Source organism: Periplaneta americana, chromosome 12, assembly GCF_040183065.1.
Source record: "Periplaneta americana isolate PAMFEO1 chromosome 12, P.americana_PAMFEO1_priV1, whole genome shotgun sequence".
Lineage (NCBI taxonomy): Eukaryota > Metazoa > Arthropoda > Insecta > Blattodea > Blattidae > Periplaneta > Periplaneta americana.
Genome location: NC_091128.1, coordinates 8954930 through 8977475, shown reverse-complemented (window position 1 = coordinate 8977475; position 22546 = coordinate 8954930). Strand labels below are relative to the sequence as shown.

Below are 22546 nucleotides of genomic sequence, written 5' to 3'. Positions count from 1 at the left end.
CATATTTATGCAATAGATTACGTAAAACAATTGATATCTTTGTTATACTTCGGACTTCGGTCATATTTACCAGTTAATATTTTACGTCTCATTTACTTAGCTTTATTTCAATCCATTCTCCAATACGGAATTTTAGGATGGGGAAATGCTTGTAATTCTAATCACATTCCAATAATACTTATTCAGAAAAGAATAATTAAGATATGCCTTAATAAACCAATTGATTACTCATCCGAGCTTTTGTTCACTGATTTAAATGTTTTGAAAATTAAACAGATTTATTATATTGCCTTATTAAACTTCATACCTGTACATAAAAACTGTAATAAATTCAAATTGTATCATCATAAATATGGAACTAAAAGATCTGATTTTATACGACTAGAGGAACCAAAGTGTTTCACAAGCACAGCTCTTAGCCATGGCACCTACTTTGGTCCAAGGTTATATAATAAAATAATTGATAAATACCCAAATTTGGAAAATTTTAGTATCAAAAATTTCAAAACTAGCGTTAGGAATTCAATTTTTAAAGAATATATGAGGCATTCAGAGCTGAAGTGGATTAAGTCACAAATTTTCATAAACTGAGTTTAATTCATTTTCTGATTAAGTGAAGTTGGAGGTTTTCTGACTAGTAATGGATCAAGTTTTAATTCCAAGCATTTGCCGGTAGATGACACCAGTCACTATTGGCTCAGATTATTTGTTCACGATGTTCTGAGCCATAGTGGATCAAGTCACCAAAGTGTTGCATCAATTTACATCACAATTGTTTATATTTTATAAATCTAGAATTTGAGAATGAAGCGATAAAATTATTGCTAGGGAAATTAGATAATCCACTAGAGTAAGTTAACTTTAAGTCCTATTATCTCAAAACTACGACTTGTGGACTTGATCGCCTCATATATTGATTTAATATATGTATGTATTTGTATGATTTAAATTGTTAAAATTGAAATTGTATTTTATTCCTATAATTGTTTTTTTCTTGACCCACTTTGTGTCAAATAATTATCTTTGTTTGTGTAAAGTATGTGTTTAGATAACTCCCTGAGCACGAGTTTTTTACTCCTTCAAGGAAGAATTAAGAGTGTATTTTTGTACATGTTATTTTACTAACAATAAACAACAATAAGCAATTGTTAAAAATGATACAAATCTAAATGTAGCAAAACAATTAACATTAGAAACAATTAATAGCAAATATCGTTGTGAAACCTGGCTACACATTTACAGTGATGGATCTTTACTAACCGATTTTGATGCTGCAGGAGCTGGAGGAACTTTTAAATTTTTCTCGTTCTATAAAGAAGTCAGGAAGGACTCCACAAACTTTGATGGAGAAGATGAAGCTGTATTCACTATTCTAACCAGTCTACTTCAAATAAAAAATAAATTTTCCAAAGCTGTAATCTTCATTGGCTCAAAAGCAGCTATACAAGCTACAGCTAATAATAGTTCACAGAAAACTGACAACTTCTCAGTGCTGCATCCTGATCAAGCAGCTTCAAAAACTGGCAATAAAATAGTTCTGCAATAGGTTACAGCACACTGCGGCATTACAGGTAATGAATTGGTGGGTCAACTGGCTGTGAAAGGCTGCACCCTAGTACAAAAACTTATTACTCAAAAATAATTTATTCTGTCACATTAAATAAAAAATTTCAATACAAACAAAAACTTTTGAACAGAATAAAGGAATGAGGTAAAGATAAATCATGAGAACCCCTCTCCCAAAATTTAAACATCATCCCTGAAGAACCAAGAAATTCAGCAGTGACAGCCTTCTGCCTTCTGACCAGGCATGATTGTTTGGCAGCTCATTTATATAGAATCGGCATCTCCCTCTCACCCAATTGTGTGTTATGTGGAAAGGACGTAATCATGGATAAGTCATCATCATCACTGGCTCAACAACCCATTGAGAGTCCTAGCCTTCCTCAGTATTTTATTCCAGCCGTCTCTACTTCTGGCCTTGACTGTCCACATTCGTGCACCAATAAAGTTGGCGTCTTCATATACATTATCCTCCCATCTGCTCTTCGGTCTTCCTTTGGATCTGCTTCCTCCAGGATTGAATGTAAAGGCTCTTTTAGCGGGTCTAATATCGTCCATTCTTACCAGGTGTCCAGCCCACTGCAATCGACCAATTTTAATAACTGTTATAATGTCTAGCTCCTTAAATAGATCGTATATTTCTTTATTATATCTAATTCTCCATTCATTATTTATTTTGATGGGTCCATAAATTGCTCTCAGAATTTTCCTCTCGAAGATACTAAGTCTTCTGATGTCCTGTTTGTTCATAGTCCAAGTTCCCGAGGCATACATCAACACCTGCCTAGTAAGCGTCTTATATATTCTTATTTTAGTTGAGATGGTTAAGAATTTCGATTTAATATATTTCAGTAATCCAAAGTAACATTTATTCAGCAGCGGATTTTCAGGGGAGGCAAGGGAAGCCTGGCCTCCCTAAATATTTGTCAGAGACAACACAAAATGTGTTATCCCAGCACTCATGAGCTGAGATGGCAATATTCAAACTGACCGCGTTTCTAGTCTTAGGGAGGAACATGTAATTCGTGCTGCTAGCAACAGGAAGCGCTGCAGGTAGCACTATGGGGTGGAATACACAGCACAAGCACGGAAGTTACTGTACTATAGTGACATCTAGCGACCTTGCGTTCTAATAGTTGGGAGTAGGTAGGCAAAGCAGAACTCAGCTCCTGGTAACCATGACGACAGCTGTTTAGCCAATAGGGAAGCTGTCTTGTTCGCGCACTTCATACCAAAAAGACGCCATGAAAGGAGTTGGTTTTGGCTTAGGCTCCTCGCTTCAGTCTGATGCAGTGAGCTTGTAGCAATGGATGTGAGTGATAATATTGTGGTTTCACTGTTGGTGGTTCCCTTTTCACGACGAAATGATTTCGACAGAAGAATTATACTACGGCAAGGTAGACCTACTCCGAAATTTTCATTTCTTCAAAATGATAAAGGTAAGACCAGAACATTAAAATCCTCGTGGTACTATCAACACAAGTGGCTGTGTGATAGCAGTACGAAGGAGAATCTGTTTTGTTGGCCATGTATACTTTTAAGTAATAACAAAGGCATCTGGTCATATGAAGGCTACAGTGACATGAAAAACTTGTCTAGGGCTTTAGTTAGGCATAGCTCAAGTAGAGACCACTTGAATTGTTACGTGGCATTTAAAGGACTCTGTAAACAAACCCTTAATATATCGGAAATGTTGAGCGAACAGAATAGACTGTTAAAAATTAAATACAATGAAGAAGTAAAACTCAACAGGGAAATTTACAAAATTTTAATTGATGTCACGTGTGCTCTGGCTGCGCAAGAAATCGCGTTCAGGAAAAGGAATGCTCTCGAAACCCTGGAAATTTTAAAACTATATTTCTTCTAGTTCTAAGTAGAGATGTGGCATTAAAAAAACATTGGGAGAATATGGGATACTTTAGAGGGGTATCGAAAACAATTCAGAATGAACTCATAGAGTGCATTGAAGAAGAAATACAAGATTTCACTGGAAAAAGAATTAATGAGGCCCCTTTCTTTGCCTGTATTGTTGACGAGACAACTGACATCACTGAAACATCTCAGTGTTCTATCGCTGTTAGGCTAATTGACACAGAAGGTGATATTCAAGAGTTTTTCCTTGGTTTTCATGATGTTAATGAAAGCAGAAATGCTGAAGGCTTGTGTAATGTTCTTCAGAAATACGATGTTCAAAGTAAGTTGGTGGCTCAAACCTATGATGGCGCAAGTGTTATGGCAGGTGAGTTGAATGGCTTGAAAACTAAAGTTAATGAGCTTGCTCCACAAGCTTTATTTACTCACTGTTTTGCACACAGATTGAATTTAGTTTTACAACAGAGTTGTTCTAAAATTAAGTCTGTGAAAATTTTTTTCTCGACACTTCATGGAATACCTGCCTTTTTAAATCGGTCCTCAAAGCGTACTGCTATTCTCGACAGAACTGTGGAACAACGTATGCCTATAAGCAGTGATATCAGGTGGAATTCTAATATCAAACTCATTTCTGTAGTGCACACAAAAAGGGTAAAATTAATCGAAGCTTTCAATGAAATAATAGATTTGCCAGATTCAGACGGTAATTCAGCAAGGGAAGCACAAGGATTTATAAACAACCTACGTGATTTCAATTTTGTTTTTCTTCTCTTGACTTTCCAAGAAATATTTAATAAAACTGAGTTATTATTTAATATTCTTCAGAAGAAAACAAATGATATTCGGATGTGTATCAATGCAATTTCAGATTGTCTCTTGTACATAAGAAATTTAAGGAGTGATCAGCAATACAGTGTATTCATGGAGGCTGCTGGAACTGCTACCAGGTCAGATTCATTGATTTCTTTAAGAAGAAATGAATTAATGGAAGAATGTGCTCCTTACAAGTATAAGCAATTGTACTTCGAAATTTTGGACAATATTTTAACACAGTTGGAATCAATATTTCAAAATTATGGGAAATTGAAGTTTCTTGAATTAGGTGACTCTACTCGATTTTCAATTTATAGTCAGCATTTCCCTACAGAAGCACTAGATTCATTATTTCAGAATTATGAAACTTATTTTGACAGTGTGAAATTGCGTGTTGAGCTTCAAACTGTATTTTCTCCACTGCACAAGGAGACATTCCATGGCAAGAGTTTGAGCGAACTGATAAAGAAGATGATTGAAAGTGAAACAAGTGAAATTCTTCCCAATGCCTTTAAACTTTTCTGTCTTATAGCCACAATTCCTTCCACAAGTGCTTCCGTGGAAAGGAGTTTTTCGTGTTTGAATCGCGTAAAAACTTTTTTGAGAAACTCCATGACTCAAGAACGGCTCTCAGCATTGGCATGTATATCTATTGAAAAGGGGATCCTCCACAAACTTCAGAGTCGACCCACATGGAATGATGACCTGATCGATCGCTTTGCAAAGAAGAAGGATCGTCGAGTGAATTTGGTGTTCAAGTAATGTGAGTACCGGTATACGTATTTTTAAATACTTTTTATTTGTAACCCTTCATCACGTGCTGGCCTCCCCAAGCTTTGAACCCACCGTCCACCACTGCATTTATTTGTTATAGATATTCTTCTCTTAATTTAGAGACTGATGTCGTTGTCATTATTGATCATGGAGCCAAGATATATAACATTTTTTACATATTCAAATTTGTAATTTTCAATTGTAAGATAAGTTGGTGCTTTATTAATAATGTTTCCTTTGTGACTGGAGATATCATGGATAAGCACCACCTGGAAGATTGAGAAGCCTTGCCTGTTAACCTCATCATCACGGAAAAATACTGAACTGCAAGACGGCTGATGGCTTCATTGCCATGATACCAGAACTTTGGCTACCTACTAACCAACCAACCAACCAACCAACCATATTGGTGTTCTCTGAATGAGCTGCGTTTCAAGTATTAGTTTAATTAAAAGTGAATATATGTTGTCTATTGCATATTAATTTTGTGTAAAATGACACATTGAAGTCATTATTTGTAGAATTAAAAGGGAAACTGTTTTCAAGTTGGACGTATGAAACAAAATGTGCTTACAAAGACAGAAGATCGACAACGAATTTACATATTAAAAAGCACATGGAGGAAAACAAAGTATAAATTTTCAATTTTCATGGTATAAGAAATATCCTTCGCTAACAGAGTGTTATGAGACATATTGTTGTTGTTCCTGCAATAACTCCTATGTGACATATTTATCGATTTTCAGATTTTTGCTCTATTAAATAACTTAAACAGTGATACAGCAAATAATAAAATCTCCTATATGCAATTATATTTCTTTGTTTCGAAAATGTAAGAATTCACAGTCTCCTATGTACTGCTGCCTTAGGATGAATAAATGTGTTTTTTCTTCCTACTGTAAACTTTTATATTTTGCACATAGGAGTTATTGCACGAACAACAATAATATCTGTATTCTGTTCGGAGGTGAAAATGAGTGGTCCTCATCTTCTTGAGGGGTCTGTCACAAAAAAATGATAGAAAAGCCGAGAATATTCTGCTTTATAAAAATATATAAAGTAAGCAAATTTTTTCAGCTTAGGTATTTATACGGTACCTTAGCTTCATCACTGATATGTAGAGCCCGGATTTTATGTAATTACATATTTTGTTCCTATATATGTAGCTATAAGGAAAGCTAAAATGTCGGCGAATCATATCAAAGAGATAATTATTCCAAAGTTTTAAGTTACATATTTTTACACATTTTGGTGCATAATAAATATTTTAGCATATTTTACATATTTTGAAAGAATACACATTTTTTTCACCAATTTTCCCTCTACTTAATTCAAAAGTTATATGTTTTAAAATTGTTTATAAAGCTTATTTCTTCGTCTCTAGTGCGTAAATATAATTCAATAATTGAAAATAATAACGTATTCTGTGAAAAAATGGACATTTGTTTGCAATGCTAATAGTGTGTATATCCCTTAAGAAGTAACGGTAAAGTAGGAACAAATACCACTGCGAAGGGTAGGTCATTGTACTGCTAACGCGGTGAAGGAAAAAATAAAAGTTACCCTGTGGGTATGACCATTTCGCACAAACATCTGCAATCAGTTGCTCTAAAAGAAAACAATAGTTTTTTCTGTTTTCTTAAGAAGCTTATTTTGACATCAGGTGATATAAATAGCTAGTCTACTGCTATTCACATCCAAGCTTAAAGATTGGATTTCAATTGACGATTTCTTTACTATGATGGTAAAATCGTGCTGTGCAAAGTGTGTGACAAACGCATTGAGTGCTCCATGAAGTCACAATTAGAACAGCATTTAAAAATTGAACTTCACGTGAGAAATAAAAAAATGTGCTCCGTCGAAAAGAAACAATTTCTTCTTACACAAATGGTGCTGAAACATTCTTCGTCTTCTACCAGTGAATTCAATAAAAATTTGTGCATGGCAATGGTTGCTGCAAATATACCATGGTATAAACTTGGAGTTCCAAAGTTTCAAGCTTTCCTACGCAAATACTACAACTTCAATAATTTGTATGAATCAACACTCCATAAAAATTATTTGAACTCCTGCTACTCTGACACAGTGGAAACGATGAGAGCTGAACTTGATGATTCCTACTTATGGGTTGCCACTGACGAGACAATCAATGACAGCAAAAAATATGGAAAAATATTTAATTATTAATTGCGCCACCAAACAATAATTATAATTAATTGAGGTTGAATCACATGTGCACCTCTAATTTTTCATTAGTGTGCAAAAATACATCTAATAAAGTTTAATTATTAAATTACATATTTTTTTTATTTATTACATATTTATCTACATATTTTGCCATTTTTAGCTACATATTTATGTACATATTTCTCATTTCCATATTACATAAAATCCGGGCTCTACTGATATGTGTGTCAATTTATTATTATGTACTAAAAGGAAGGTGGGTATAAAGCAGATAATAATAACACATACTTATTTTCTTCTGGAAGTGGAATAAAATAAAGTTCTTAATGGATAGCTTACAGGCCCAAAGCTAATATGAATATATCTTCTCTACAAAGTAAAGAAGTATGTGTTTAAAAATTGATTTCAATAAATGTTTGTCATATGAAGATCCAGTGTTATAACAATTGAATTGGTCATTGTAGAAAGGGGATAAGTCATGAAAAACGCGAAAATGAGTTAAGAGTGCCATTGCTTTCTCCAGACCTAGACACACATTTCCATACAGGAATGGGACAAATTTGCTCATTTTCAACGCAAAGCAGAGTACCATAAGCAGCGCAGTCATTGCAGAAAGGGGACAAGTCAGCGACTTACCTTCTTCCTGCACTGACTGACTGGACGTGACGCAACTGAGTGCCGCGCGCATAAGTTATGCGCCCATCAGCTGATAAGAAAAATGACAGATAAGCTAGAAGTAGTAAGTGACCCAGGGGAAGAAAACTGTGTTATTAGTGGTAAACATAAGGTAAAGGTAAAAGGTAAAGGTATCCCCGTAACATTCCATGAAGGCACTTGGGGGACATGGAGGTAGAGCACTATGCTTTCCATGACCTCGGCACTAGAATGAGGTGGTAAACGCAATGAAATTAACTACCACAGAAATGTAAATAAGAAAAATAAACTGAAGGCATTGGAACGTCAATTCCATTGGGAACTCTATAGCAGCCCGTACGATTGGAGAACAATGTGGGTAAGAAACTACTCATTGTTTGTTTAGACGCTACTTTGGGTCATCAATTTCCAACATTCACAATTTCAAAGACCATAAGGCGCACTTCTATTCCTATCATGAAGGTAAATATAGGCCACAAATCTTCAAATGAAGTGTGTTCCTTCTGAACTACATTGAAAGTAATGTCCCTTCTTCTGTCAAGGAATTGTATCTTTTCTCTGATAACTGTGGAGGGCAAAATAAAAATCATACCTTAATTCGATTGTTGCTTGTACTGACCCAAATGGGGAGATTTAACAAAATCATTCATTATTTTCCACAACGAGGCCATTCATTTCTTCCCTGTGAGTCCACACCTGTGGAGTAATAGTCAGCACGTCTGGCTGCGAAACCAGATGGCCTGGGTTTGATTCCCGGTCGGGGCAAGTTACCTGATTGAGGTTTTTTCCGGGGTTTTCCCTCAACCCAATATGAGCAAATGTTGGGTAACTTTCGGTGCTTGACCCTGTACTCATTTCACCGGCATTATCACCTTCATCTCATTCAGACGCTAAATAACCTGAGATGTTGATAAAGCGTCGTAAAATAACCTACAAAAAAAAATTCTTCCCTGTGACCGCAACTTTGGTGTAGTGAAGCGCAAACTAAGGAAGACAGACAGGGTATATGTGCCAGACCAATACAATACCTTGATCCACCAGGCAAACACAACAGATTTTCTGTAGAATCAGTTACTACTGATGATATTTTGAATTTTAAATACTGGTGGCCAGAGTATTAGGCCTACAAGAAAAACCACCTGGTCATTAGACGCACTGAGGAAGAAAGGGAAAGATAACAATATGTTTACTTCAGTACAATTCAGTGAATTTGTTTACTCTAAAGATGATCCAGGATGTGTGACTGCCAGTTTGTTCATTGGTAGTGAAATGAGGAAACAGATTCTGTATGAAAAAACCAGTTTCTGGACGCATAGTAATGTCTACACAAAAGCATACAATGGGAAAATTCCCATTAATACGAAAAAAAACTTGGAGACGTATCGAAAGTGAGGCAATACATTCCATTGGAACACACTTTCTTTTACGAAGAGATCCTGAACTGGCCACCTTGTGACAAGGAATCTACAAATGACGTGGTTTCCAACGTCTAACAATACACTCTATAACAATTGAAACTAATGATTTTGTATAGTACTTTAGTGTATATTTATTGTGCTCTCGTATATGCAGTTTTTAAGTATTAGTTTAAAAGTAGAGCTTTGATTTAAAACTGTGATATAAAGTCACATATTGGTACATTTCTGTAATACGAATAATGACTAAAATGCAAAAATAATTATGTAAATGGTGACAGTATGTAGTTATTACAAACAAAACATCGTTATCATTGTAATTATTACCATCTAGTTCGATTTCAAATATTTCATTAGCCCAAAATTGTAAATTATATTTTTTTCTTTTATATTTAACAATTCCTTGCAGAAAGGGGATAAGTCATGGTTCGATTAAACAACTTTAAACAAAAGTGTTTGAGATGTCAGATGTCTAACATGATATATTATACTTCACTATTCATAAACAAAGTAAGAAAAAATATTTATGATTACTCCAGTATTGGAAGAAGAAAACAGTTTTTATTGATTATCTCAATCCCCTTTCTGCAATGACCGATTCAATTATAAAAAGTCTCTCTGCAACATACATTTTGATTTATGTAACTTATGTATACTAAAGTATTAACCAGTACTTACTACCAATACCGGTACTTTTCTCAGTCTTAGAATCTCCTTGTTTTCCTTAGCAAGACTGCTAGCCAGAATATCTTGTAGGAGATCCTCCTTTGAATCAGATAACTGCAATGCACCACTCGGCAGCTATGAAGAAAAAAAGAAACCAGTAATAATTATGCTGGAAAGAGTATGAGGTGTTGTGGATACTTTGTATTAGGAGCAACCTTGAAATCGTGATTCTTTGTTGAGTTCACCCCTACTATACGCAGTGCCTCATATATTCCATTGCTTTTTAAATAAATTTTCTGTATTTTTCCTTATACAGATTGAACCCTAAGTAATATCATTAATTTCTCGTTCTCGTTCAGCAAAAGAATCTTACAATCTAGCAGGAAAGAAGTGGGGATGCTATAGGAATACTTTATAAACTACATTCAAAATGTTTATACAGTTAGTGTTGACATACTGCGAAGAAATTTTAATTACTTCACCTTTCATAAACGAAATAGAATATGTTCAAAACCAAGCACTCAGGCTCATTACTGGTGGAATCAAAACAACTCCACTAGATTCTATGAGATTCCTCACTAATATTAACAGCATCAAAATGACAATAGAAGAAAAAGCACTAATTCAATATGAAAAACTTATCAGATTACCAGGAAACAATTGGCAGTCATACAGTCCTCTCTATAGACTGAAAACTCAAAAAAGTTTCATATACATGGTTCAAGAATTAAAACTGAAAATATAATCTAAATTTAACAGAAAAAAATACTGAAATCAGAAGTAAACACTGAAATAATAAAACAATTGTCTTTAGAGACAATTAATATTAGGTACCCTCCACAAAACTGGCTTCATTTCTACACCAACGGATCCTTGATCTCCAGAGAACAAGGTGCCGGTGCAGGCATTACGTGCTGTCTCTTTTCACTTTATAGATCTCCTGGATATGGAACAACAAGTTTTGATGGAGAAATCATTGCAATAAGTGAAGGTCTCAGGAATCTTCTATGCCACATCAATAAATTTAAGAATGTAGTTATATTGTCAGACTCCAAAGCAGCTATTCAATCAATAATCTCTAAACACATACCTTCATCTCAAACAGCAGGAATAACTAAAATACTCTCTCAATTAATACCACTCAATAAAAGAACTATATTGCAATGGATACCATTCCATTGTGGAATCCTGGGAAACGAGAATCTGGATGCTTTAGCAAAGAAGGGCAGCACTGCTATTTACAGACCAGTTACTAAATCTACATATTACTTTGTGAAAAGATTTATTAAATCTACATACTTAGACTTCAACAAACAAAATTTGATAACACAATCTCAAGGGAAAAAAATGGAACTCGTGCATCATAATCCACAGTTAATTCCCGATTTACCACGCAAATCGTCTGTAGCTGCATTTGGATTGGCAACAGGCCATGATTGTTTGCCCAAACACCTTCATAGAATTGGAATATATCAGTCCCCTAACTGCCCATTGTGCAACTCAAACCAAGAAATGGATTCGAAACACCTCAAAATCTGTGCTTCAGTGGCTGACCATGATAATATCTTTGAAAAATATTGCAGTGCAAGAGGTCAAATGACTTTATTGTCAAACGCCTGGCATTAGAAAACAACAACAATCTTACATTTATCCGAATTAAATTTCTGCACATTTAAAGAACAAAACTAAAATTCTTTCAATCATTCATTATCATAATTCATTGCTCTCTTAAATTGACTGAGCATATTGGGAATTGAATCAGTGGCTTTCCCAAAATTTGCTATGAAATGTTTCATATAAAATAATTTTTATCTCCAAAAGGAAGCAAAAACGAGCAAAATTGTGTTAAACTGTTTTGTTTGAAATATCTCAAACAACTCCCTGAAATTATGGATATTACTTACTGTTCACTCTGAGAATATTAAACTCTAGTAGACTCATTGTATCATTTAATGATATTGAGTTGAATATTTGTTCTAGAGCTGAAATTGGCAACTCCTATTCCCTGTGTAATAGTTTCTTCTGTCAGTAACAGGCTTGAAGGATATTAATAGAGCCTACTTTCAAATCTCCAATATGTTTCAGCCAGAAAATTTATTGTAAAGCCATTCTTATTTTTTTTAACTTGAGAGAAGTTTTAAATGATATTCTTACTGAATTTGGTATCCCAAAGAAACTAGTTCGATTAATTAAAATGTGTCTCAGTGAAACGTACAACAGAGTCCGTATAGGTCAGTTTCTGTTAGATGCGTTTCCAATTCACTGTGGGCTAAAGCAAGTAGATGCACTATCACCTTTACTTTTTAACTTTGCTCTAGAGTATGCTGTTAGGAAAGTCCACGATAACAGAGAGGGTTTGGAATTGAACGGGTTACATCAGCTGGTTGTCTATGCGGATGACGTGAATATGTTAGGAGAAAATCCACAAACAATTAGGGAAAACACGGGAATTTTACTTGAAGCAAGTAAAGAGACAGGTTTGGAAGTAAATCCTGAAAAGACAAAGTATATGATTATGTCTCATGACGAGAATATTGTACGAAATGAAAATATAAAATTTGGAAATTTATCTTTTGAAGAGGTGGAGAAGTTCAAATATCTTGGAGCAACAGTAACAAATATAAATGATAGTCGGGAGGAAATTAAACACAGAATAAATATGGGAAATGCCTGTTATTATTCGGTTAAGAAGCTTTTATCATCCAGTCTTCTGTCAAAAAATCTGAAAGTTAGAATTTATAAAACAGTTATATTACCGGTTTTCTTTATGGTTGTGAAACTTGGACTCTCATTTTGAGAGAGGAACATAGGTTAAGGGTGTTTGAGAATAAGGTTCTTAGGAAAATATTTGGGGCTAAGAAGGATGAAGTTACAGGAGAATGGAGAAAGTTACACAACACAGAACTGGATGCATTGTATTCTTCACCTGACATAATTAGGAACATTAAATTCAGACGTTTGAGATGGGCAGGGCATGAAACACGTATGGGCGAATCGAGAAATGCATGTAGAGTGTTAGTTGGGAGGGCGGAAGGAAAAAGACCTTTAGGGAGGCCGAGACGTAGATGGGAAAATAATATTAAAATGGATTTGAGGGAGGAGGGATATGATGATAGAGAATGGATTAATCTTGCTCAGGATAGGGACTAATGGCGGGCTTATGTGAGGGCGGCAATGAACCTCCGGGTTCCTTAAAAGCCAGTAAGTAAGTAAGTAAGTATAAGTTCTGTTCAACACTAGCTAATATCCCAGAAATTCGGTCCATACATCTTCAGGCCAGTTTTGTCGTGCATATAATTTCTAAACTACACGACACATTCCAATAAAGTAAATGGAAACCGACAGAAGGATAAATGTATCCAACATATCATTGAATTGGAGTGAGTGACATCATCTATCTTCACTGCGGTAGAGGGGAAGTTTAGGCACGAATTGGCAGGTCCCATAGAAGCCTTGGTAGTGTAACTCGAGAATGCGAAGCGATAGAACGTTCACAATTGTGTAAATGATTCGTACCAGTAATGAACCAGACTACAATCCCAATTGAGAAACAATCAATAGTCGACATGTTAAATTGAAAAAATTCCAAAGTGCAATTGAATGAAGAGAGAAAATTCACAATGTCGAGACATATGCAGCGCAAAGGGGAGTGGGAGTACTAGCAACGGGTAGCAAACAATACAGTACAATGGTTAATGTAGCTACCGACATATTTACTTTCAATGCATACAAGGTTGGGACAGAATTTCATGTAACTTCGAAAACGTTGAATTACATGACAAACAAAAATCTTTATCCCTCGCCAACTGTTGTACATGATTAGCTAAGAATTTCAGATCTGCCGTTTAAAAAAAAAAAACAATCCAAGCATCCCCTGCTTTGTAAATATTGATATTGTAACGGTATGTGTATGAATGATTTGTCTTTGTAATCTGACAGGATGTAATGACATGTATGATAGGGTGGAGTGAAAAGTATATGGAAAAATTTTTTTGTTGAATTTCAAATCGGCAGAGTGTGCAAAAGTTGTGTATTGATATAGCTATTATTCATTGAAAGTCTCAAGTTTCTATCTCAATTCTTTGATGCACCCCAAGTGCTGTGAAGTATAGAACAAATATCGGAACATCAAACGGTTAAACATTTTTTATAGTAATCTACAAATTACTATTTCAAAGCATATTTCAAGTCATTTTAAACATCTAGTACATACACTTCACTTACAAATACTAATTTCGGTAATTACTACTAAAATCCCCACTTAAAAAAAATAATAATTCAATTTTAATGAAATAATTATTTACTTATAACAGCCCTTGGACAAAAGTGCATATTACAAATGAATAAGTGAATACATTATACCATATTTTGTTAGTGATACAATTTGTGTAATATTTTGCAACTTATTTTCCAAATTTCAAGGAGTATATTCAGACTTTGTATTGAATGATTTCATTAGAGACCTTGATTGTAATTCTGCAAGAACAAAACCATGTCCACTGTCTTCCCCACAAACACTTTTGGATGTTTCTGTTATAAGGTGAACATAAATCTCATTCGCTCGAGTGTGACGTGGAAATTTGAGTATGTCAATGTTCATCTCCTGTCGTGAATGAATTACATCTAATATTTCTTCTTCTTATCTACATTTTTTGTTCTGATGGTTCGTGTCTGTGTTTCTTGCCAGTGAATGAGTTCAGTGTAATACTTAGCTTAAAAATTCACTTCTGGAACACGGAACATTCTTACCCTTGTAAAAGATTTAGAAGAATATCTTGCTGCTATAATTCTTCTGATTGCTAGTTGCTGAATGTCTCTTCTCTCCTCAGTTATCATCGATAAAATAATGTTTTAAGAATGAGCAAAGAAGCTCTTTCTCTGAATAACTGGATCAATAATGGCCTTTATTTCTTTAGGTAAATATCGAGACAGATTTATCAGTTTCCAGAGGTGACGTGAACCTTCTGTTGATTTTGGTTTCATTTTAATAGAGAACCAGACTGGTTAATAACATATGTTGCAAGTATTAGGAGTTCCTCAGGTTTTTCTTACTGATATAGAGTCTCAATATCCTGCTTGCTGTAGTCAACCATCTGGAATGTAGGACTGGTCCTGGCTTCCTTGGTGATAATTCTGTGAACAGACATCAGTTGATATAACTTGGCATACATCATTCAGGTATTTCTGATGTGTACTTAGATCAGATATTACTTCTTAAATTATGTGTGGGAAATTCTCTACCTTTATACGATTATATTTTATAAGGGGAATGTCTTCACATTTCTTTATTGCTTTCCCAATTGGTCCAGGCAGAGAAGTTGGGTTTACTGTGTTACCATCCATTCTGTGAAATAAATGTCTTAAGGGCAGGTGATTATTATGAAGAAGACAAAAAAACCATTGCAAAGGCCGATTTAGTTCCACTTCCAATAGACGTATGACTCCACCTTTGACTCCAGTATTTACATTTGTTCCATCACATCCTATTACTTTGAGATTTTCTAAGCAAATATTCTGTTTATGGAATAATTATAAAATTTCTTGTAAGATAACTTTTTATTCACCACTTGGAACTGTAATGTGACCTATGTATCTTGAATCTGGTTCTTGAACAAGTATGTAATGATCTTCCAATTGAGTAGATGCATGGAATTTGTAACTCTTCTTAATTTGAACTGTTTTAAGACCTTTTCTTCTATCGAAGTACAACCCATTAAGAGGGCGGGAATTTTTAGTAAATCTTTCCTTAGCTTTCTGTCTAAACTTCTTCCTTTCTTTGCGTACTTTACTATGATCGATGACATTACTTGTCTCACCATCATATCCAACACCAATGTCTTGCAAAAGAGCACTAGCAATAGAGGCAGCTGCTTGATGTGAAAGGTCACGCCTTGCCATGTTTGGAAGATGCGATCTCATTTGATTTTTCTTTATTCTGGTTATTGGTTTAATTCTACTTTTATTTCCTTCCCCATCTTCTAATCCTGAAATGCTTTCAGATGCAATACTTATCGGATATTCTGTTGACACTCACTTCCAGTCTCCTTTATTCCTCTTTCTTCTTAATATACCAGGTCATTTTAAGGTCAATACCACCAATTACCATTTTCTTCATAGTTCTCTGGTCAACAATGAACTCTCATTACTTGGAATCTTCTTGTCTTTTGGACACTTGCATTTTGAAAAATCTGTACATTTGCAAAAGGCAATATGGAACAATTGTGAATTAGTAGTTTTGCAGTAGTTTTCAATTTTAGTTTTGTAATTCGAACCACTTTCTCTATCTTAGAATAGTTTCAATATGTTTCTGTATTCATTGTGTAATTGAATGATGTTTCAACTACACGCTTATGAGTAATGTGAGGAATAGATGCTTTCCTCCGCATCTTCTCAACATCTATGGAAACTATTTCTGCAATATCTCCGATGTCTGGTTCTTTTGAATGAATATCAAGTTTCATGTTCCATCTCACAGTTAACAGTTCCTCAGTACATCAGCACTGGTGGGAAGAACATTTTCTGATATTTTTGGTAGAGTGTCAGATATTGGGCATTCTGTTGTGCTCCTTGTATTTGGGTACTCTTACCCCTTTCCAATATCTCGCTACGACTGTGATCCACGTCCTCTCTCAAACTGAAGATGAGGTAATATAATCAATTAAGTAATAAGAATAAAACAAAAGCTCATTTTTCTTATTTTTAGCTATAAGGACATTTTTGAAGCCTCTGGGGCGCATTTAAATATTAAAATAAATCCAAAAAATTTCGTACACAATCATTTGACACTAAATGACAACTTTTTAAAGTCCTGCCGAATTTTAATTGTGAAATTAATTTTTTGACTCCACCCTAATGTATGAGTGCTGTTTATTTATAATTTTAGAGCATGTGCGTTCAGAAAAGGTTTTTCGATGTGGCAAATTCTGATATGTTTTCTCGTTTCTACGTACATGCGTCGATGGCCCTTTGGCCGCCAGTTCGATGGTGTAGGCTGGGTCAGTCTGTAGTTGACTAGAACTGGAGCCATCAGCTCAGACTGGAAAGGCTTGGTGTCCATGTTTGGGAACCATAGGCCTATATCTCAACCTATGATGTGAAGGTAAACTGGCCACTGTACTTGGGTTTTTCTCTAAAACTAATTAAATTATAGCCCACCGAGTTTTTATTTTGTGCATATTGTGGGATTTTGGTGAAATTATTTAAATTCTAAAAGATGCTTTCCTTTTCCTTTGAAGATCGGCCATGGCACTTAAAGATTTTGCTAGGCTGAAACGAATCCACATCGTAAGTCTGCATGCTGTAATGATTAGTTAAGATTGTGATTTATTCTGATAGAATAACAAAGATCATGAGCTGATTATGTATAGATATGAGATGAATAATGATGAATGATTGAATTTCAATTTTATCGTTATTGTTAAAATAAATTCTCTGTGTCAGTTTAATGTTGCTCAAAAACAAACACAATTTTGTACATTTAGCTTGTCTAATTTTTCAACATTATGAAACTAGTTTAATCAAAGGTTTTGAGGTTTAAAGAGAATTGTTGGTTTAAGGTTGAGTTTACTTAGTGAAAAATAAAGTTTTGATACAAACTGCATATTTCGTAGTGTAAGAATTTATTATAATCTTTGGTATATATAGGGATAACTTCAGTATCATATTACCATAATATCACTCATCACCTGGCAACCCTGTGTATAGCTACATGTCGTCATTGTTCCTGCAATAACTCCTAAGTGACATATTTATCGATTTTCAGATTTTTCTTTCTATTAAATAACTTAAATAGTGATACAGCAAATAATAAAATCTCCTATATGTAATTATATTTCTTTCTTTCTAAAATGTAAGAATTCACAATCACCTACGTACAATGATGAATAAATGTGTTTTTTCCTCCAACTGAAAAATTGTGTATTTTGCACATAGGGGTTATTGCAGAAACAACGACGATATAAGTCACTCAGCTGAGTGCGCTCCTAGTATAATGGCAGTTGGCATTGGACATATACGTCAACATATATGCCTAACTTGGAGTCCGGCCATAAAGGGAAACATTGAAGGAGGAGAATTCGATCCAGTGCTGTAGATTGAATTCAGTGTAGCTCAGTGGTCAGAGCGCTTGGTACGTAGAACCAAGGACCCGGGTTTGATCCCCGGTGCCGGAGCGGATTTTTCTCCTCAAATATTAATTGTCAATATTACAGAGAATATTCTGTATGACAAATTAATAAATCTATAATATTCTCATAGCTAGCAGTGCATATGTCTGCACAGATAACTGTGCACTTAACTGCTGAATCCCGGCCAAATAAGTCACTCAGCTGAGTACGCTCCTAGTATAATGGCAGTTGACATTGGACATATACGTCAACATATATGCCTAACTTGGAGTCAGGCCATAAAGAGAAACATTGAAGGAGGAGAATTCGATCTAGTGCTGTGGATTGAATTTGGTGTAGCTCAGTGGTCAGAACGCTTGGTACGTAGAACCAAGGACCCGGGTTCGAACCCCGGCGCCGGAGCGAATTTTTCTCCTCTAATATTAATAATGCATTTACTTTGATTGATATATTTTGAATTTTAAGGTCATTTCAAAGGTCAGTTTAATAATATATGAGGTGTACGAACAACACTGTTATGCACTGTATAAGGATCATGTGCAGAGACTAAGTGGAAGGCAGAGAATAGGAAAGATTGGAGAATGCCGGGTTTGCAGTGAAAGGCCTGCCCTTGGGCAGAACACGTGTGTGTGTGTGTGCGTGCGTGCGTGTGTATTTTGAGAAGCCTCTTACAAATCCTGAGGAATTGAAATGAGAGAAATTTTAGCAGTCTATATATATTTTTGGGGAGGCTAAAAACAAACCATCATCTTTCTTATCGTTCATCTCGGGGAAGGATTACACCAAAGAGAGAAAATACTGCAATGGAAGAAAACTGGATTTGCAAGAATTTTACAATGGACACATATTTAACATACCTTGCTGTATAATGGCAAAGAACATCATTTTCATGACATTTTTATTTCATATTTGGAATTACGTTGGTAATTTTAATATTCTTATTTCACAACTTAATACAACATTAGCCAATATTTTAAGAACTTTAAATGAGTCATATTGTAAAATGTTGGTCATACCTGACTATATTCATCAGAAGTCAATATCCGATCACTATTACCTGGTATTTCATGAGAAGTCCCGGTACATGAAGTATGATGTCAAGATTAGGTTTCTGAAAATATACAGAATTTGATATTACAAATTTAATAAGAGTAATTACAATACTCATTGGCCACTCCACAAAAAGTATTTCACATCTAGGTCTACAATATTTTTAATAGATATAATTGATCATCCAGCGCTGTAGCATTATATCTATGAGAAAATAAATAAGATAACAGTAAGTTAATAACAAGAAGGAAGTGAGCAAATTTTATAGGTCCATCTGTGCCAGAAAAAGAATGTTTGAAAACAGTTATTCGATAAATTTATAAAATTATGTATTCTTCATCAGATGAAGTGGATGAATCTGAAGGTTATAGTACAGGGATGCGAAACTCGCAAGTAGGGGTAAGATATACTTTGACTCACCACTGGCAGTATCATTGTCAAGCAAGTATTGCGCAGTGCAGGAGATTCTGAGAGAAAAGCTACAGTTGGGGACAGTAGATGATCGAAAGCGGACTGGCAGGCCCAAGAAATTGACTGCAAGGGATGAACAATATCTGAAAGTGACAGCCCTGAGAAGTAGAGCAGCTTCAAGTGCACAGCTGGCAGCAGAACTTTCTGAAAACAGTAATACTAAAGTACATGCATCTACAGTATGACGGTCACTCATCAAAAATGGTCTTCATGGACGTGTTACTGCAAAAAAACCTCTCTTACAGAAGGGTAATAGGACAAAGCGATTATCATCTGCCAGAGAACACAAACTATAGGGAGCCAATAATGGAAACAAGTCCTTTGGAGCAACGAATCAAAATTTGAAATCTTTGGAAGTCATCGAAGGCAGTATGTCAGGCGGAGGAAAGGAGAATGATTAAAGGAGGCATGTCTGCAACCAACTATGAAACACGGGGGTGGTAGTGTGGAAATATGGAGTTAATGGAGTGAGTTATTAATAAGAATTGAAGGTAAGCTGACAGCTGTTAAATACAAACAAATATTGATTCATCATGCAATGCCATCAGGTTCGCGATTAATTGGAAGATATTTTGTCTTTCAAAAGGAAAATGATCCGAAGCACACAGAAAATATAGTGAAAACCTACTTGCAGCAAAAACAAGGTAGAGGAGATGTTCAGCTGTTGGACTGGCCTCCTCATAGTCCAGATTTATATATTATCGAGTGTCTTTGGGATTATCTGGGCAAAGAGAAGGTAAAAAAGTAGCCAAAGTCTGCAGCTATATTGTGGCAGGTGGAGGAATATTCCTGCCACAGTTCTCCAGAAATTGCAAGAAAGTATATCTAAGAGAATTCAAGAGATACTGTTGTCTAAAGACGGCCACACATCATATTAGTGCCATGAACCTACTCTGTGACTCTTGTGTGTGATATTGCTTTTTTCTGTGTTTTCTAAATACGGTACTTTGGTAATAAATACTTTATTTTTCATGGTATTTTTACTGCCTAAGACAGTAGTGTAGATTACCTGACATTTGCCTTACGATTGGGGAAAATCTCGGAAAAAACCCAACCAGGTAATCAGCCCAAGCGGGAATTGAACCCGCACCCAAGCACAACTCCGGATCAGCAGGCAAGTGCCTTAACCGATTTAATCTGCTGCGTATGTCGCTTTTAATGATATCATCTTGGAAAATAACTTGATGACTCAGAACGAGACTGTTACAACTCAAAAATAGAGATTTTTCAGTACAGACATTTAAAGTTTTCCATTTTGATTACACAACTTTTAACACTATATCACTTCGGAATATGTATTATATATCTTGTGCGTGTTAAATATTACAGTACCTAATTAACTAGTGTCAGCCTGTTATGGGCCATCTTCAGAACTCTGAAACTAGTTAACCAGGTACTGTAATATTTAACACGTGAAAAATATATAATACATATTCGTAAAGTTTTTCATTGTAGATGGTAAATCAGATAATCATCTCACAGCAATGAAAATTGGTATATACATTCATTATTGTTATGAAAGTATATTAAAATATTAATTTTGTCGGTATTTATTTTATGTAATTTGGGATGCAACATTTCATGAGCTGATTTTAACCATTTTCTCGAAGGACACCATGTTTTTAAGAGTTGGTGGTTGTACTGTCCTTTCTCAACCCCCAACACCTGTCTTTGGTCAGCGGGTCCTTCGGACCTAGCTGGGAGGGCTTACTTGAATCCACCGACCGTTCCCACGTCTGCCTCCTGTGGGACGCATCTCTATGCCATGACAGGCTAGCATAGATAATTACCTGTTGGTCCACGGGAGATATTTTATTTCTCTCCTACCACTCATTTCTGAGAGGCATTCCCCGATCCGCCACCTGGGGACACGCCCTCTAGGTCTCGATCTAATCCACTTCAAATAACTTCAAAGTAGACTGCTGCCTTGATCTTGATGAAGTCTTCAACAAAAACGATATAAATCCAGAAGTAGCAAAATCCATTGCCCTACAAACAATTAATAGAAAATATCCACAAAAAGACTGGTTGTACATTTACACTGATGGATCTCTCATGGATCAAAATGAAGGAGCTGGAACAGGAGCTACTTATCAATACTTTTCTCTTTATAAAAATTTTGGCAAGTACACAACAAATTTTGATGGTGAAGTTGAAGCCATTTATACATCACTTCAAAATGTATTTGTTGGCTAAACCAATGCAAAAACATAGTCATCCTGTCTGACTCCAAAGCTGCAATCCAGTCCATCAGCTCAACTACATCCCCTAAAATGGAAAAAGTAAAAGAAATTCATTGCATGGTAAAACAAATTCAAATGCTAAATAAAAAAGTGGTCTTCCAATGGATCCCGGCCCACTGTGGACTGAACGGTAATGAGAAAGCAGATATGTTAGCAAAGAAAGGAACTAAAATCAACTTAAAAACAAATTTCAAGTTCCCATATGAATAAATAAAGCGAGTCATAAAAAGAATAAGTAACAGCCAACAGGCAAAACATCAAAATTAAAAATGGAAAGAATCACTCAAAGATCCAAAACTAATTCCTGATCTACCTCTAAAATCTCCCTTGGCCATGTTTAGATTGATTACTGGTCATGATTGCCTCAGTAAACACCTCCATCGTATTGGAGTACTGAATTCACCTAAATGCTTACTGTGCACCAGAGAAGAGGACATGGAGATGGAGCACCTGGCTAATTGTGAAACTCTTAGGAAATTTGTGGACCTTCCATCAAAATATTGGGAAGCAAAAAGAATAATGACTTCATTGTTAAATCCAGAGCATTAGATACACACACACACACACACACATTTTATGTAATTTTTATGTGACTTTTTTTTAGTTGCATCACTTTCGCATTAAAATATCCAGACAAAACTTCTCAGATATAACTGTATATCATAATATTTTGTTATTTGCAACAGGTTTTTCCTTATATGACTATGTAATA

The 22546-nt window shown here is 35.2% G+C and overlaps 1 long non-coding RNA gene across 1 annotated transcript; it reads right to left on the bottom strand.

Moving 5' to 3' along the window:
• Positions 1–1760: 1760 nt before the first annotated feature.
• Positions 1761–22338, bottom strand: LOC138710012 (uncharacterized). Its single transcript, XR_011335014.1, has 4 exons — positions 21382–22338; positions 19128–19181; positions 9957–10079; positions 1761–2142 (listed from the first exon to the last, which is right to left on the bottom strand). It is a non-coding gene; the product is annotated as an uncharacterized lncRNA (long non-coding RNA).
• Positions 22339–22546: the final 208 nt, after the last annotated feature.